This window comes from Papaver somniferum, chromosome 10 (assembly GCF_003573695.1).
Source record: "Papaver somniferum cultivar HN1 chromosome 10, ASM357369v1, whole genome shotgun sequence".
In the NCBI taxonomy this organism is placed as follows: domain Eukaryota; kingdom Viridiplantae; phylum Streptophyta; class Magnoliopsida; order Ranunculales; family Papaveraceae; genus Papaver; species Papaver somniferum.
Genome location: NC_039367.1, coordinates 151,606,153 through 151,626,277, shown reverse-complemented (window position 1 = coordinate 151,626,277; position 20,125 = coordinate 151,606,153). Strand labels below are relative to the sequence as shown.

Sequence of the window (20,125 nt, the reverse complement as noted above, 5' to 3'; positions counted from 1 at the left end):
TCTTGCTCACACGTTTACAATGGATATCCATATATGCCTTTATATAGGCTAGAACTACTTGGTCTCCAAGTATACTACTTGGCTTCCAAGAATACATGCGTATACTACAAGTATACTTGACTTGCAAGTATACATAACTTGGTAGACTATCTGAACTAGTTCACACTAGTATGACTAACCTAGTTTTAGTTTTCTCTTGTTCACATTGACTTTGGCAAACTCTAGTTTGCTGACTTTTACTTAATTACACAATTACAAATTATGGTATTCCAACAAAAAATCACTTCCGGTTTGATTGGCAGTATCCATTCATCATCGAATCTTTGATTTGATTAACCAGAATCTTTGATTAATGTATTTTGCAACTCAGATCGGTTAAGTAGGGCCTGAGGATGAAAGACAATCTAAGATTAGCAAAATCTAGGTACATTGTTAATAGGGCCTGGCCCTAATATTAGTTTAGCCCTAATGCGGATTTAGCTACGGCCCGTCGAGCAGCGGTATTACCAAGTTTAGCACGTCCGATAACCCTGTTTAGTTTCCTTTTTTAAGACACGATTAGCAAAGTAATAGTCCCACATCCCAAATTATAGGTTCGTTAATCTAGTTTATAAGGAAATATTATCGGACATATTATCGCCAATTGGTAAGACTTGGAAACAACTTAGCCCTAGGTCTGAGTCATTCTTTGAGCATCCATGTCGTCCATGGGGCGTACCCCCACTGGCATCCACGCTTGGATGAGCATCCATGTTGTTCCCTGGGGCTTACCCCCAATGGCCTCCACACTTGGATGCTACCTCAACTCAAGATGGCTCAGGGTGCCTCACTCAATCTTACCAATTGTTTTTTTGTTTTTCCTCCTAGAAGTTTCCTGACAATGGAGTTATATGAGTCTACTGTTACAGCTGCAATGAGTGGATAGTTTGTTCTTTTTTTATGCATGCAATAGCGATTCCACAAGGTTTCAACAGCAATTTACTTTTTGAAAAGTAGTTTACGTTAAAATGGAATTTGATTCTCTTTTCTTTGTCTGGGGAGTTTGAATTCATGCAGTTTCCAAGGGGCTAAGCATTACTCAAAAGACCATCAGAAAAATCAAATCCCATTTGTTATTTATATTGGCAGTCTACATGTACTACCAAAACTTGCATTACATCTGGGGCCTTGTAGTGAACTGCCATAAGGTGGAGGGTTTCTTTTTTGAATTGTTTCCGCTCAGGTTTGCAGCTTCGTGAGGCTGCATGTTGTCTTTCCTTTCCTGGTAGGGACTAGGGAGCTCTCTCTTTGTTCTCACAAGGCAGAATATGGCAAAAAAAATTCAGGGTAAGCAGAAACTAGTTTCATATTGTTGCTCTTGTTGACATAACTTGAATTCTCTCTTGTTAATCTCTGTGTAGATTATCTTGACTTTTGAGATTTGGCGGAAGCTCCAGTAGTAATCCAGGAGAAGATCATACCATATTTGAATTTCGAGAATTTGCAGCTGCCACAAAGAATTTTGCACCAGATTTACTTTTAGGTGAAGGAGAATTTGGGCACACATACGAAGGTTGCTTAAAGTGCAGTGTGTTGGTTAAATTTCAACGTTAAGCCTAAGATAATCTCTAACAAGTTGGTTAGGATAAGAAAAGGCAACTGATGTAATCCTTAGGGAATTAGAAGTCATCTAGTTCTAAGAAAAGGAAAGACATGTAATAAGGTAATAGGACTATGAAAAGGAATTCATAGTTCTATATATATGAACACCAATGTTGTGGTTGATCATAGGAGCAAGATTAGAGCTTGTGTTTAGTTTTGAGAGATTTCTAAACATCAATAAAGAGAGTTGTCTTTATATAAGATAAGTTTCATCTTGTTGCCATTAATTGGTATCAGAGCTTGTTTCTGAGCCATGGAAAACGAAACCACCATTGTGGGTGTAAAACAGTTCACGCCACCATCAATACAAGTTCCAATCCTCAACGCCACAAACTACACAGTATGGGCCATGAGAATGAAGGTACTGATGAAAATCTACAAAGTTTGGGAAACAATTGATCCTGGTACATTGGACCCAGACAAAAACAATGTTGCCATTGGATTACTCTTTCAAGCAATACAGAATTTCTTGTTCTACAAGTTGGTGAACAGGAAACTTCAAAGAAAATTTGGGATGCAATAAAGGCACGTAATCTCGGAGCTGATCGAGTTAAAGAAGCCCGTCTGCAAACCTTAATGTCTGAATTTGAAGGAGTGAAGATGAAAGACACTGATACTATTGATAGCTTACAGGAAATCTATCAGAGATAGCCTCAAAAGTTACGTCACTTGGACAATCCATTGATGAAGATAAACTGGTAAAGAAGTTTCTCAATAGTTTACCAAGATCCAAGTATATTCATATCATAGTCTCTCTGGAACAAGTCTTAGATTTAAAGAAGACTAGCTATGAAGATATAATTGGAAATTGAAAGCATATGAAGAGAGAATGATGAAGAAAACAATGGAGAAAAGTAAACTCTTGAAAACACAAAAATACCAACAAAACTCTGGACAAGAGGAAAGAAGGTCGGGAAGAGGTGGTAGAGAAAACAAAGGACCGAGGGGAGAAGGGGAGAAAGGTTTTAACTCACAAGATAGAATAACAAGTCAGAATGATCAAAACCAAGGGAAAGAAAAGAAGGATAGAGAAAACATTTGTTAAGATGTGATAAACCAGGACACTTCTCCTCTATATGCCTGAAAGAATACAAAAGATGAAGAAGCGGAAGAAGCAAACAAGAATGAAACAAGAGAAGCAGATACAACTCTTTTCATGCATGAAGTTGTATTCTTAAACGAAGGGAAACTAATACCAAAGAACTACGAATCAAAGGATGGAGAAGAAGGAATCTGGTATTTAGATGGAGCCAGCAATCACATGACTGGTAAGAGACACTACTTTTCTGAACTCAATGAGAAAATCAAAGACAAGTGAAGTTTGGGGATGGATCTTCTTAGAAATTGAAGGGAAAGGATTTCAGAGCAAGACCGGAGAACAGAAGTTGAACAAAATCACTTCACAAACTTAAAAGCAACATTCTAAGTTTAGGACAAGCTACAAAAGTTGAATGTGATGTTAGAATGCGACAAGATTATCTAACAGTTCATGACCCAAGTGGAAGACTTTTAGTTAGAGTCTCACGCTCACAGAATAGACTCTACAAGATAAGTCTCATGATTGGAAGGCCATTGTGTATGAATATGAGACTGGAAGATCAGACATGGAAGTGGCACGCAAGGTTAGGACACATAAGTTTCAGAACCTTAAAAACTATGTCTCAGAACAAGATGGTTCGAGGGCTACCACAGATAAATGATGAACCAAGGAATTTTCAGGAAGTAAAGGTCTCGACTAAATGGACACAAGCATGTAGAGAAGAAATTATTTCAATCAACAGAAACAAGACTTGGTTTCTAGTTGATAAGCCAGGTGGGGTAAAAGTGATTGGTCTTAAGTGGATCTTCAAAATAAGACGGAATGCTGATGGTACTATCAATTAATACAAAGAAAGGCTTGTAGATAAAGGATATGTACAAGAATTAGGCATAGATTTTGATGAAGTTTTTGCACCAGTTGCTAGAATTGAAACAATACGCTTATTAATTGCAGAGGCAGCATCAAACTCATGGGAAATTCACCACTTAGACGTTAAGACAGCATTCTTACATGGTGAATTGCGAGAAGATGTGTATGTTGAACAACCAGAAGGTTTTTAAGTAAAAGGACAAGAGCATAAGGTTTATAAGTTATCAAAATCTCTATATGGTCTAAACAAGCTCCTCGAGATTGGAATACAAAGTTAGATCAAATCTTAAGAGAAATCAGATTTGTTAAGTGCTCTAAAGAAACATCAGTATACAGAAGAGAAGAAAAGGGAACGCTTCTTGTGATTGCAGTCTATGTAGATGATCTATTTTTGACTGGCAACTCCCTTAAGGTGATCAATGAGTTCAAGAGAGAAATGTCATCAAAGTTTGAGATGTCAGACCTCGGAAAACTCACTTATTACCTTGGCATAGAAGTCCATCAAGGAGTAGATGGGATTCAGATTAAACAAGAAGCTTATGCAAGGAGAATTCTGAAAGAAGCAGGACTTGAAACTTGTAATCCAACTAAGATACCATTGGAGTTTGGACTTAAAGTTTCAAAGGCACAAGAATAAGCAGAGATTGATTCAACGAGTTATAAAAGAAATGTTGGATGCCTAAGATACTTATTACACACAAGACCAGATCTGGATTTCTCTGTGGGAGTAGCAAGCCGTTATATGAAGAGTCCACGCAAGTCTCATGGTGATGTAATAAAGCAGATATTGAGGTATCTAAGAGGAACAATCAGCTGTGGATTGAAATATGGTCGAGGAGGATCAAAAGGAATTGTTGGGTATAGTGACAGCAGTCATAATATTGACCAAGATGATGGAAAAGGTACAAATGGTCATATATTTTATCTAAGTGAAGCACCTATTACATGGTGTTCACAGAAGCAAGACATTGTAGCCCTCTCATCCTGTGGAGCTGAGTTTATGGCTGCAACAGAAGCAGCTAAACAATCAATATGGATTCAGGAACTGTTGGGTGAAATCAAAGGAAGAGAACCTGGAAAAGTTCTCATCAAGATTGATAATAAGTCTGTAATTGCACTCACTAAAAATCCAATGTTTCATGGGAAGACGAAACACAGTCACAAAAGGTATCATTTCATACGAGAATGTATCGAGAAGGAGATCATCAACGTTGAACACATACCAGGAACTGAGCAGAAAGCAGATATATTGACAAAGGCATTAGCTCGGATCAAGTTTGAAGAAATGAGACAACTGATTGGAGTACAAGATATGTCACGGGTAAGGTTGAAGCTTAACGGGGAGAATGTTGGTTAAACTTCAACATTAAGCCTACGATAATCTCTAACAAGTTGGTTAGGATAAGAAAAGGCAATTGATGTAATCCTAAGGCAATTAGAAGTCATCTAGTTCTAAGAAAAGGAAAGACATGTAATAAGGTAATAGGACTAGGAAAAGGAATTCATAGTTCTATATATATATGAATACCAAAGTTGTGGTTGATCATAGGAGCAAGATTAGAGCTTGTGTTTAGTTTTGAGAGATTTTCTAAACATCAATAAAGAGAGTTGTCTTTATATAAGCTAAGTTTCATCTTGCAGTTGCCATTACAGTGGACAGGTTAGTTAGTATCCTTTTGCCGGAACAAAAGTTTTAAGAACTTTCTGATAATCTGGAATTATCATCACATTAGCTATTATTATAGTCTTGCATTGACTCATCATCTATTCTCGAAGTACTTGGGGTAGTGAGTAATGTACAAATGTTAACCTCGCAGGTAGTTTAATTTAGTAATGTAGGATATATTTTAATTTAATAATAAACTATAAGTTGAACCCGTTCATCAGCAGCAGCACCATAAAAACCTAGGTTGAATGGCATCCATTTTTTCTCGGCTTAATTTCTTAGGAAAAGTTGAGCTGATCTTATATGAAAATTGTTGGGTGCAATAATTAAAATAAAGAAAAAATCAAATAAGCAAAAGTTATTGATACTTATCTCCTTTATAATGGAAATGATCGATTGACGAAACGAACGAGCTTCTCATATTCCACAACAGCAACAAGGCAAAACTTTGGAAAAACAGAGTGAGTCACGTGTTCAACACGTTGCCCTTAAGACATTAGCGCCGGGCTATACTCAAGAGTGATGATATAGCCCTCACAGTACGGATATCTCCAGGATAAAACACCCTACTACACCTACTACTAGCATATGTAGTAGATGCTCAACTTGAGCTTGGCAACTCCGAAAAAAAAAAACCGTTAAGGAAAATCGCGAACTCTTAAGAAACGCTATAATATATTTTCCCTTAGGGGTCCCTCTAAAATATAGAGAAACCCCTTTCCCGTAGATTTTACAAAAGTAGTGAATTCTTTATATAATTGACAAATACAACTTAAGAAGAAAAACTCCCCGATGTGGGACTAAAAGGTTTATATAGTTTCTTAAAACTACTAAAAATTGGAAACTCCACGATGTGGGACTAAAAAGTTTCATTCACAAAATAAAATAATAAATTATAATTTTTATTAAAACTTTAAAAAATTATTTTTTTATTAATCGTTTTCCAACAATCCCCCACATGAATGAAAACTCAATAAAACATGAAAACACAGATAAATCTTGGTAAATCAACACCCAAACCTCACGATCCAAACAGACTGATCGTGCAAGTGTTGAAATCATACTAGTCATTTCTACGTCCTCTCCCTCACACAAAAGTGTGTTGACCCCAGGGTCATACTATGGATTGCATAAATCATAATAGTATTAAGAGCTTTCATCTTTAGTTCTCACATGGTGAGACTATAGGTATCTTTCACCAAAGTGAAAAAGCATGAACTAGTGAACCCTTAGTGACCTTTAGGTCCTAAGATCCAGTAATACCAAAACCATCAAAACGAAAATCACATAAAAAGCGCAGGAAATACCATTTTAGGCAGAGGTGTCCATGAGGTCTTGAACCTTTGCTTAGTGAGATATTACCGGAATTACTTGCTAGAGACAGTGAACTATGTCTTGAACTGCTAGCATTTTATAATTCGTGATAACAACCACGGGTGATATCTCCAAGATTGCTGCCAAGCTCGTGCCGTTTTGTCCAATTTGGCCCTGGACATATCCTGTTTCTCAGAATGCTCTAGAGAATCAAAGCTCATATTCTCATAGGAAGCGGCCCGCTTCCTCATTCAGATAGGTGAGTTTCCATAAAGAGTGTTACTGATACACCCCACTTCAATCTTAATTGAAACTATAGAACTCATTAAGACTTCTTAAAAGTCATCCTTCACATGCAGTCACACTATCACGTCTACACCATAGGGAAGGGACAGAGAATAAAATTCTCTGATAGTGTTTACCTTTACCCACCACAAATTAGTTGTCTCATTCGAAACCTTGATCTTGGGATCTCCAGTCAGCAAGGTTGAGTATCCTTCATGGCAAGTTTAATTTTTGAGCTTAAGCCCCTTCCCCCTCGATGCATTTCTAACTATCTCTGGGATAAACCTTTCGTCAAAGATTGCGCGATATTCTCCTTGGACTTTATCCAATCAATGGAAATAACGCCGATTGAGATTAGTTATTTTCAGCTTTAGCTATTATATCTTGGCTAACACAATGTATAGATATAGCTGGCACAGGACTATGCCAGAGAGGAATGTCTTCTAAAAAATATCTTAGGCACTCACCCCCCTCTTGCTTTATCTAACTCAATACTCTCAGATTCCATAATGAATTGAGCAATATATGTTTGTTTGTAAATCTTCCAAAAACAAACCCTGATGCTAGAGTGAAACATATCCACTCGTAGACTTAGACTCCTCTGAGTCAACTATCCAGTTTACATCACAAAGTCCTCAAGGACAGCAAGATACCTTTGATAAATCAAATAAAAGGTAATAGAGTATTTTAGGTACCATAATACTCTACTCAGTGCATCTGAATGCTATTGCTCTGGACTATAATTATATCTACTTAACTTACTCACAATATAGGCAATGTCTGGACTCTTACAGTTCATTAAATTCATCAGACATCCTATAACTCTTGAGTATTCAAGTTAATATACTCCACATCCTTTTTCTTGAGTCTACAAGAATAATCGTACGGAGTACAAGCAGGCTTACAATCACACTGATTGTATCTCTTAAGCACAAATTCAACATAATGAGAATGACTAAGACTACATATGTTAGATTATTTTCTAATCCTCATCCCTAAGATTACATCAACAGGCCTAAGTCTTTCAAGTCAACGTTCTCATTCAGCGCATGTTTTTAGTGGAATTAATCACATCTATGTTTGTATCAAGTATAAGCATATCATCAACATACAAGCATACAATCACACAGGCATCCTTAACAAGTTACTTGTAAATATACTTGTCAGATTCATTAACTTAAATCCACTACACATTATCACATGATCAAATTTTTCATGTCACTGTTTACGTGCTTATTTTATAAACCATACAAAATTTTGTTCAACTTACAAAATTTGTCATCATAACCTTTCACTACAAAGTCCTCAGGTTGGTCTATGTAAATTTCTTTATCTCATTCACGATTTTAGAAAAGACGTCTTAACATCCATCTGATGTATCTCTAATTTGTTTATGACATCAATAACAATTAACATCTCAACGTAAGTAAAGCTCGTCACATGTGAATAAGAATCAAGGAAATATACACCTTGTTTTAGTTTATAGCCTTTAGATACCAACTTAGCCTAATATTTTTCTACAGTTCCATATACTTAATATTTCCTCTTAAAGACTCTTACTCTCTGGAGGTAAACTATAAACCCTCCAAGTCAGGTTCCGACGGACTGAGTCCATTACACTAAATGAAGCTTCTTACCAAAATGGGGTTTTAGTAGATATAAAGGCTTCTTTACAAGTCCAGGGCTTAGACTACGCTAGGCATGTTATGAAGTCGTCTTCATAAGAAGTCTCAAGTCTAATTGTTTTACTTCTCTTAGGCTCAACCTTAATTTCGTCTTCCTTTAAGATAAGTTCTGACTATTTGAAAATAAATCTAGGGGATCAACAACACATCTCTAATGAGGTACAGGTTTAAGAATAAACATGTTCAAAGAACTCAACATCCCTAGATTATGTAATAGTATTCACAACAAAGTCAGAAAAATCACACCAAAAGTATGAAAAATCAGAACACACAACCAAAAATCTAGAAGTATACTCAGCATACCTTATATGAAGACACAATCACCATTTTTGGTTTCTATCTAGTTCTTCTAGAAAGAGGAACGACAATCTTAATCAAACACCCTCACACTTTGACATATTCATAAGAAGGTCATCGACCTTTCCATAAATCATATGGAGTTTCATATGATCCTTAAGGGCACTATATTCAGGATATACTAGTTAAGAGGACTTCCTCCTCCCACAAGACCCCAGGTAATACTAAACTAATCAACATGGTAATTATGATCTCCTTAAGGATACAATTAATATGTTCAAGGCTTCTAATTGGTTATCAAATTCAAGTTTATACATCTTAAGGCTTCTAAGGCATCATCATTATCCCTAAGCAATTATACAAGATAGTACCTCGTACAATCATCTACGGAAGTTATAAACCATCTTTTACCATAGTGGTTTTGGGTTGAACTCATGTCAACTAGGCCTAACTGAATTAATTCTAAGGGATTAGAATTACTATGAACATTTGTGCTAAAAGATTTTATAGCATATTCATTTCACTTTTGTGTTCAAGATCCAAACTAAATTTGGGTACGAAGCCTATGGTAGGCAGTTTATACATTGACTTATAATTTTACGGTTCCAAGTCTACCATGCAAAACATTCAAAGACACACAAAAGAAAGCACAAGAATCAACTATGTTCACTTTATCAGATTTTCCTTCAAACTTATATAGACCCTAAGTCCTATAACTGTTGCCTAAAAAATCAATACCCTTAGTTATAACAAGTTTTCCACATTTAATTAAGATCTTCAATCTTTTACCATCTTCAAGAGAACAAGATACAATATTATTTCATTCGGTCGGAACATGAAAAACTTCATTCAGTGTGAGAATGTTACAGATATGAACTTATGCTCAACCTTTCCCTTTTATGCAACCTCTGTTGCAGATGAGTTACTCATATAGAGTTTCTCGACATCCCTTATCCTCTGATAAGAGGTGAACAGGTTTCTGTTTCAACAAACATACTTAGTGGCTCCAGAGTCCACCCACCAGTCTCTCACATTGATTATTAAAATAACTTCCGACATCATGGTTCATTTTGTTTCAACTAAATTAGCATTAACTTTCTACTTATTAAGGTTTTATGTTGTCTACACTTTGCTGCCGTATGGCCAGAAATTTTACAAACATAACAATCACCCTTAATTAAAGTAATGCCGGATTCAGTTTTACGAAACATACCTTTCTTATGAAGCCTACGGTTAGAGTTGTATTTGATATTCCCGCCTTTGTCAGCTTTGGAAGACTTGTGTTCATTCACATGCGCCTGGTAGCCATGTTCCTTTTCAATTTCATGTCACAATCTTCGTTTATACTCTGACCACGGACACGGTAATTTCTCAATCACCTAATACACCACATCGACACAAGCAGTGATTCTTCAATGGGGCAGTGAAAAATATTAATGGTAAAATTATGCAACAAAATTTGGGACTATCTTCCTCCAACTACTTTTCTGTCGAAGCCATACTGTAATCAAAAATAAAGAACTAATCTTCTCATGGCCCAATGTCTTCGTCTGGATTGGTTGGACCAACATGAAAAATAATTATGGAGACCAGATAGTTTACAGCCTTGATGGAGACCAGATAGTTTAAAGAAAGGTCTCCAGAATCTATGGATGTACGCCACTTAGGTGTTCCGGCCTCTTCACATAGAATCCGTAAACTGTCTAGTTGTTTATTTTACAAACATTTTTCAACGGATGCAGATTGAGAAAGTAACAGTTGATTGTATTTCTTGTTTGGTGAGTGTGCAGGAGAAACGTGAACTGGTGGGAGGTAAGGAATTCATTACGGTGGCTGATCCACTGCTGGAAGGCCGTTATCCAGAGCAAGGCTTGTACCAAGCTCTTTCTCTCACAGCTGAGTGTTTGCATCGTAAAGATGTGAAAAGGCACGTTATCCAGATCAGTTTGGCTTCAAACATATTATTTTTAATCCTTTGTGAATTAATATCCTTTGTGAATTGTAATCCTTTGTGTATAAACTTGAAGAGAATGAATTCGTGAAAAAAGATTGAAATGTCTAAGCATTTCCTTAACATCAACAGTGATATAAATCAATTGGATTTTGTGAGGTTCAGACATGTATTCCAAGTGGATTTTGGGAGTCTAAGCGTCATAGCTCTCTTTTGAGCTTCTATTGTATCAAGTGGATTTTTGGTGCCATGGGAGAATTGGATTTTTAATATTTGATCAGATATCAATTCATTTGAGTAACTCGCTGGTGTTTGAATAAAATTAAACGTGGTTTTGTCTGAATTGGTTGTACTAAGTAATCTTTTAAAAGCCTAATAAGCCTTGTGTGCTGCAGTTAACGGGCAGGAATTGTTGGTCAGGCTTATTTACTTTGTAGGTGGGAAAAATTATACTGCTATTCAACGTGAATTTTCGCAGGTTTAGTTATCAGCCCATCACACAGGAATCTATTTATCCGTTTTGAACTTTTCTTAACACTAATTCAGACCTGTATCAAAATATCAAACTCAAGTAGCAAAACATTTGGTGGCTCAGAAGTAGGGGTGCACATACCCTACCCATACCCGCCAACCCTATCCTACCCGCCAGATTTTTAACCGTATCCTACCCAATCCACTATTTGGCGGGTAGAGCGGCGGGGGAAGATTTTCTTAACCGCCAGTAAACGGGTAGGGTGGCGGATATAGGCCATATCCTACCCACCCTACCTAGGAGTGCACATACGCTACTTCTACCCGCCAACCCTACCGTACCCGCCAGTTTTTTAACCGTATCCTACCCTACCCATTATTTGGCGGGTAGGGTGGCGGATAAAGATTTTCTTAACCGTTAGTAAACGGGTAGGGTGGCGGGTATAGGCCATATCCTACCCACCCTACCCGTTGTGCAGCCCTACTCAGAAGCATCTTATAGCATGAGGGGACGAACCTCAAAGCGGCTTACAAACATAACATGCATCTTGCGAAAACAAGTGCAGTGCTTTCTTAGACCAAAATATTAAAAATAAATAACAAAATATGTAAAGTTAAGAGCATAACTTCCAAACTTGCCCGCTAGTGATGATGAACTTGGAAACTTCCTCTGTCATTACCGTCATCAAAGTTAAGTGCATAACTTTGTGCGTCATACGTTGTATACATCCGTTTACTGTTTGACCATATTCCGTTGTTGCAGAAACTTCCAATGTTCCGAATGAATGTTTTTTTCCACTTTGGCTCGGATACTTTTAGTTTCTCAACTCTCTTCACAAACCAATTACTCTGATGATGAGACCTGTTTCTCACCAATTCCATATCTGATTTAGCAGCAATACCCATTAACTTCCTTGCTTATTATTCCTTCTCTTGTGTGTTTCTCAATAATAACAGAACAGCCTCTCTTCAACCGAACGGTATATTGTTTGTCAGAGTTGAAACAAAACTTAGGGCTTTTATTTATAGGCCGAAGGCTTGATAAAATAAGGAAACTTCTTGCTGATAGGAAGGAGTTTCTATGTCTAGTACCTCCTCTAGACTTAAATTTGGCAATAATGGAATTTAGTACCGAAATTCCATCCATAATTGCCATAACCAAAAAAAAAAGCCAAGATGCAAGGGTTATCATGATCTTTAATGCAAAAAAACCAATCAGCTATGAATGTAGAGGCCCCGGCCGGCACCATGCACGCGCATCTCGAACTATGATTTAATTCATCAATCAATTGTTTAGCTGATAGCCCATGTAGGACTATTCTTCGCACGCACACAAACTACCTGAAGAAGAAATTTATTTTCCAAACTTTTGGGGGTTGGCTGATAGCTCATGTCGAGCTATTAGGATGGGCATACAATTCATAGCTGATTGGCGATTTGTGATCCAATTTTAACTTACTATATAAACGGTTTACAAAGTTGCGTTCTCGGTTGTGGGACTATTATTTCCAGGATGTCCTAAATAGAAGCTAGCCCAAATTGTTCCGGCAAGAAGTCTGAAAAACAAGTCATGTGCACGATTGATTTTTTTTTTTTCACCAATTGCTGAAATCTCTATGAGAAAAGTAAACATTCTTTGATTTCAAGGTCATGTCGTCATGGATATGCTAAAACTACTAGATTCAAACATAGTGTGGATTAGCTAATGGTTTGGAAGTCCGAATAATTGGTTAATGGGTATCTCCAAGATTCTTTCACTCCGCTTTTTTGCTCACCCATATATCAAGATGTCTAAAGGTACAAGCAATATTAAACCTGACTATATTCTTCAATCACTGCGAGATCTTCCCGTGGATTGAAATCAACAATTCTACTGGGACTGGCATACCCAAAATTGGCGTAAGAAAATGCGTAAGGAGTGTAGTTTTCGCAAATTAAATCCAAAGTGAACCCTAATAAAACCATTAATTAACACTTGTGGCTCGTAACTATCATCGATGCATGCAAACTAACATGGTAAGAGTTTTAGCATATCCGTAGGGAAAGGCATTCCAAAGTTGAATTTAGTTCTGACTTTATCATTATAACAGTAATCAAACAGTAAGGAAAACCTAGCCTGGGGAAAATTTCTTTGGAACAAAGTTGAATAAGTTTTCGCATGGAAAATAAAATATCGAATTCGAGCAAAAAAAAAAAACACCAATGGCGAATACCATGGTCTCTCTCCAGAGATTACGGGCTAATCCAAACTCGTCGATGGACTGAGCTTCTCCCTTAGACCCTCCAACCAACTCTTCGCCATTGGCAAGTATCGATTCTAGCACCAATTGCTTATAAACCTATTGCTCTTTATTGCCCTTACCAATGTGGGATTAATTATTTTACTGTATCATAAATATGGTGACTAACTTCATAAAGTGTTCGGGCTAGATCTTTGTGCGGGCCATGTACATGGGCCTCTCTTTATTTTACAGGCCCAGTTATCATAATTAGAACCAAAATAACCCGCCTCGCCTAGGGCATTTGATTTATATTCTACGACGACGTTGCGTTCGTGCTTGATGCAACACTGCGATAAAATCAACACTCACTTTTCATCAAAATCAAACAAGAAAAATAAAAGATAGGAATATCAATTATTCACGGAAATGAATAAGGAAAATTTGTTGGTTGGTCCTAGGCCCATATAGTTAATTATAGTAGGGTCCAACCGGAATTTTCTTTTATCTGGAGGTCCAAAATTAATTGAAAACATTGAAATGACCATAATACCCTCTACTACCAAACGTGTGCGTGTCTACACCCTTATTATATTGAGTACATATCCGCTGCACTGCTTACAAATTTGAGTACATATCTTATATACTTATAAATTCGAGTACATATCTTCGTCCAAGTTTTACAAATCCAATCTTTGAATATTCGACCAATGTTTCCATGTTTATCTCAAGTTCTAAATCAAGCTTTTGCCTTTGCCAGACATCCCTTGTGCACAGCCTCGAGCCAAGACTAGCAGCTACACAATACTTGGGCAGAACTGTTGCCCTCTTCACTGATTACTCGCCTCAAACTCTTGTCGAAAGTCTGGTCGAACCCTTGTACAACCAATGTAACCATGGATGATAACTGCAAAAGACTTACTTTGATTTGTGAATACTGGTTGCACAATCCCTTGTCTGCAATTTTAACATCTCCTACATCTGATATACTAAGCTGGTCGCAGCTGATCTTGAAACTGTGAAGAAATGCTCTTTCCGACCTTTCTAAAAACAGCCTGTGTGCAGTTTGCTTATATACAATTATGAGCTTGATGTTGAATCCTAAGCTCTTTCAATCTCCTTCCCTGCGACAATAATTAAATTACACAAGCATCCACATTTCTAATTCATTCAAAACTCAGAAACATTCATCATCACTTATCATCATAACGGCAGCAGCTTGTCTTCTCTTCACTTCCTTCACTTGGCAGCAAAACGACTTCAAAATCAAACCAAACTCTCCAAAATTGAATACCCAATCTTTATTTCCTTCTCAGCTTCGAGATCCCAGTCCTGATCTCCCTTGATCTTCATTCCAATCAATGACAGACAACAACTCTTTCCCAACTGGTTTCTCGGTATTAATCTCTCACTTTATCGTGTTGTTCTGAGCTTCTGGATCACGCCTTTCCTCCTCAAACACGACCACAAGAACTGTGACTAGTTGTTGGTCGACTTTGTTGGACAACGGTGAACTCTTGGCAGCAACTCATCGTATTTTGGTTGTAGACTGAGATAAAATGAGGGGAACTGGTCGAGTGTATTAGGACCTAACTTTATTGTTGTTGCGCATAAGACTGGCCAAAATCATAAGAATTAACTGACTAAAATATATGTATAAAACTGATTCAAAAAGAAGTTTGTCAGTATTCAATATATATATACTGCTAATTCACTATCTAAAACAGCTCCATGGAGAAAAATAACAGAATCGAGAGAGTCTTATTTCAGTATCACATATATGTACTATGGATGAAACAACAACAAATGGTATAACTAAGAATAAAACATAATCAAAAGCAGTTCGTATCAGTATGACACATATGTACTGCTGATTTCATGAACTAAAAAACAAACCGCATGTAATAAATATATAAAAAAAAAAATCGAGAGTCTTATTTTAGTATGAAAGATATGTACTTATGGATCAAACCACAACAAGTGATAAAACTAAGAATAAAACAAAATCAAAAGAAGTTCAAATTAGTATGCAACATATGTACTGCCGTATAATACCCGTGAAACAACAAACAAACATGATTTTGAGAAAATAAAGAAACGAAAATAACAAGATAATCAAATTGAAAGTTCAAATAAGCTAAAAATAATCATAATCTAACCCAAAAAGATCGAATAATTACGATCAAGATGCATAAAAACAGTACGTCATATACGAACTGATGGTTAATACACAACCAAAACTGAAACCAAACCTATAGATGCATAGTAAACACAGAAAAATAGTACGTCATACACATACTGATGGTTAATACACAAAAGCAAACTGAAACTAAACCAAAAGCCAACAAAAACAAAACTAAAAACATCAGATTTAGTAACGAAATGAACATAAAACATGATTTTATAACTAGATCTGAACTATTTTCATCAAAAACCACCAGTACATCATATACGTACTGATGATTAATATACAAAATCAAACTAAAAACAAATCAAATACCAACAAAATGAAAAAAAATATCATATCTAATTAAGCATGAAGAGCGGAAAACATAATCAAACATCAACTAATTAATGATTAAATCAACTTACCAGAAGCTCCATATAAACAGAATCGATCTTGGATTCGTGAATCGATCAAGACCTTATAAAAATATTCATCACCAGAACTTTTCATGATACACAAACGAGAGAGGATGAAAAAAATGAATTGGATTTCATCAAAATCCAGTAGCAGCAGTGAGAGGAAAGAGAAAAGAAAAAACAAATCTGGAAAAAATAAAATCCTTTGTTTATATAATTATTGCACTACAGGTTAATTTGGGTATTATAAATATGTACACCAATAGTCTCACACGTGTCTAGGATCTGGGAATAAAATTTTGGGTCCAATTTTTTTCTTCTCTAAAACTATGGACCTCCGGTTACTGAGCTTTAATCGGTGGACCTGTCACTAACTAGTACCACTATAATAGTACCTATAGGTAATTCCTACAATGAATAACCAGATATACGACGATGATGAGCTATTAAATTGTTGTATTTAGCTCCCGTCTTCCTCTTTTGTATTTCGCTTTCTTTGTAAACAAACACCTGTAACTATGTATCTACATTAAATACGACTCTATGAAACAAAACTCAATTGTTATTCTCACTCAATTGTATCCAACTTAAATTGTTGTCAACCAGAATGAGAACTTGATCCAATATGTTCGTGAAACGCATAGTATTTTGAATTGATCTTTGTATTTTTATTTTCCTCTGCAGACTGACGCCAAAAAGATGAATCTGAGAGGTTTCATAATCTGCGATGAAGAGCGTATCAAAAAGAAGAAGATTAAAATTGATGATTATTGTCATCCATATCTTCCCGGGGAACTAATTTTGGAGAATATTGTTATCAGATTATCAGCTCGGGATCTAACCAAATGGAGCTGCGTAAGTAAGTACCTGTACAAATCAATACTGTATGATTCAAGATTTGCAGCATAAGGGTTACATTTCAACTATCTCTCAACTCCTTGTATATCTAAGCTGTTTTAGCTTTTCTTTGGCCTAAAAAGCACATATACCTGCATCTTGAGTAACGACGTAAAGGCAAGTTCCAAGCAACTTCTACCCTTAACATAGTGGAGCATTCTAGATCATGGATACACAGAGGTACAAAAAAGCAATAACTGCTTGGACACAGAGTAATACTTAGAATTAGAAAAGAGGAAGGTGCGAGTAATCTCTGACAACGGGCAATCTTAGAAAAGAAGAGTAAATCTATGCGCATAGCAAATGTTAATATGAGACCACCAAATATTTTGTGTTCATCGAGAAACTTATGTAAAATGACTTATGGAAAAACATTGGACTACATATATACTCGGCACTATATAGAAGATAAGAGGAGACAACAAAGATTGATCGTAACTGCTCCAAAATGACTTCACTTGTACTTAGCGCTTCTATGCATGGACCTTGCACATAAAATTTAAGCTGACGATCTCAAATTTAAGTTTCCGTCATCTGACGCACCAAGGCACGCACGAGTGTCATTGGGTCACCAAATATTCCTTCCATTACAAATTGATTGGTTCTGTACTGCGTCGACAAGATCAAAGAAGCATAAGATCAACGTGAAAGAAATATGTAATTACAGTGTCTTCAATGAAGAAAATGAGTTTGGCATAAATTGTACATAGCTTTCGCGTGAGACTTACTTATGCGTGCCAGTCAGCCATTAATTAATCGACACAAGCAGTGATTCTTCAATGGGGCAGTAATACTATTATCACTCGGACAGCCTTATGTTGATCACTTCAGTTACAACGTTTAACTTTAGAACCAAAAACGGATTCAGAACAACGATGCTCGAAATAGAGTTTGGTAGATGTGTTGGGTAATAACAATTAAAACTGAAAAAATCAAATAACTAATCAATAAAAGAGGCACTTATCTGATTTTCGTCTGTTCTCCTTAGTCAACTGTTAATGTCTTGAATATCCTGCTAAACACCATGGAAACAAGAAAAACGGTAATGGTAGATTGAGGTGCATGTTCAACATACTGTCCTTAAGACAAGAATGCCCGGCTACACTCTGAAAAAGATGATGCTACAGCCCTACGGGTACATCTGCCTCCAAGATACAACAATCTTAACAAGCTTGAATAGCACATTCAAACTTGTCCTTCTAGAACTTGGCAGCGGAAAACTCACGAATCGTTAGCACTTAGAACCTCGTATCAAACATCGAAAAAACGAAGAAGAAGTACTTAAATCTTAAGGGATATAAGAGAGGTTTTTCTATATATCTATACAATAAAAAAAATTCTTCATATATATAAAACCCTAACCCGATAAAATTTGGAAGGTGTTTTTATTTTTGGAAAAACCTTTTTATTAGTAATTTTTATTCACATAAAACTGTATTTTTTCCAACAATCCCCGACATGAATAAAAATACGATAAAACACGGAAAACAAGAAATATCATGAATAGGCATAGGTGTCCATAAGGTCTTGAACCTTTGCTTAGTGAGAGGTTACCTGAACTACTTATTAGCCAGTGTCCATTAGGTCTTGAACTGTCTAACATTTGGTGTAACTCGCGATAACAACCACACATGATATCTCCACGGTTGCTGCCAAGCTCCGCCGTTGTGTCCATTTTGTCCCTCGACGTCTTGTTTCTCAGAATGCTCTAGAGAATCAGCTCATATTCTCATAGAAAGCGACCCACTTCCTCATTCGGATAGGTGAGTTCCATTAAGAGTGTTCACTGCTACACCCCACTTCAATCTTAAATTGAAACTATGGAACTCATTAAGACTTATTAAAGTCACCCTTCACATGCAGTCACACTATCACATCTACACCATAGGGAAGGGACAGAGAGAATATAATCCTCTGATAGTGTTTACCTTTACCTACCATAAATTAGTTGTCTCATTCGAAACCTTGATCTTGGGATCTCCAGTCAGCAAGGTTGAGTATCCTTCATGGCAAGTTTATTTTATATGAGCTTAAGTCCCATTCCCCCTCGATGTATAATTACGAACTATCTCTTTAGAAAATCCTTTCGTCAAAGGACCACTAATTTTTCTGTTGACTTCCCTAAGTCTGTGAGGTTCTCTTTTGACTTTACATGTCTACTGAGACCTCTTTTTGACTTCACGAATCAACTAAAATTACTTCATTAAAGAGTATAGTTGTCTTACCGAATTAGCCTTCTTCGAGTATGTCTAGACTTTGTCATTTCTCATTTACTTTAGACTCACATAGTCAATTGAGTTTCTGCAATGATGGCCACAGGCTTCGGTCACAGAGGAATATCTTCTAAGAAGCATCTTAGTAATCATTCGTCTTCCTCTTATGCTTGAATTAAAGCACACGAACTTTGATTTCTTCAATATACAAGTTCATCTTGTCTGTTTTAAGGACTTCCTTAGACAGACACTCCTTAAGAGGATACACACATAGGCTAAGATTTATCCATAGCCTGAAACAACAACATCTCTTAAGGTCAGTACAATATGTATTACATACACAATTTAAGATGTACCTCAAGTATCGCAAATATCTAATCAGATCATCCAGTAATTCTCTTGAGATACATGGGTATTTGTATACATCTGATATACTGCACATTTACAACACACATTAAACGCATCGAGTTTGACAAAAACCATTTCCTTCAGAATTTCTTCTGGATCCTTTCGATCATTTAGATCATATCAGCCATCTTGGTCTTTCAGTCAAATCATAAACATATCACATATTTCATAGGTGGTTGTAAAGCATATATCACATAATTGAAATTAATTATGTACCTCATGCATTCCAATCTCTGGTCTTCTAATCAGAGCATCCCTGTGTTTTCCCAGATTACGCGGATATGCACATCTATTTTGAAACACGTACTAAACACGTTAGACAGAAAATAAAAAAAAATAAAAAAATATATGGTTACCTACTGATCCTTTAGACCATGTCAACCGCATATTAGTTTCCTGTCAAATCTGAAGTGGTCCATAATCACGTGTCTTTCTTATATTCTTCAAGGTTGTTTAATGCATTCATCATATACCTCTCATCCTTGATGGATTGCAAGATCACATTTCTTATCCCCCACATTTAAATACTTCTCTTAAGAATTATTTAAAACTTAGCTCTTGGTTTGAGCAACTGCAAACCGACATC

General features: G+C 36.4%; 1 long non-coding RNA gene across 1 annotated transcript; it reads left to right on the top strand.

The window, feature by feature from the left end:
* Positions 1–10,442: 10,442 nt before the first annotated feature.
* Positions 10,443–11,030, top strand: LOC113317909. The gene is made up of 2 exons (XR_003344121.1): positions 10,443–10,491; positions 10,588–11,030. It is a non-coding gene; the product is annotated as an uncharacterized LOC113317909 (long non-coding RNA).
* Positions 11,031–20,125: the final 9,095 nt, after the last annotated feature.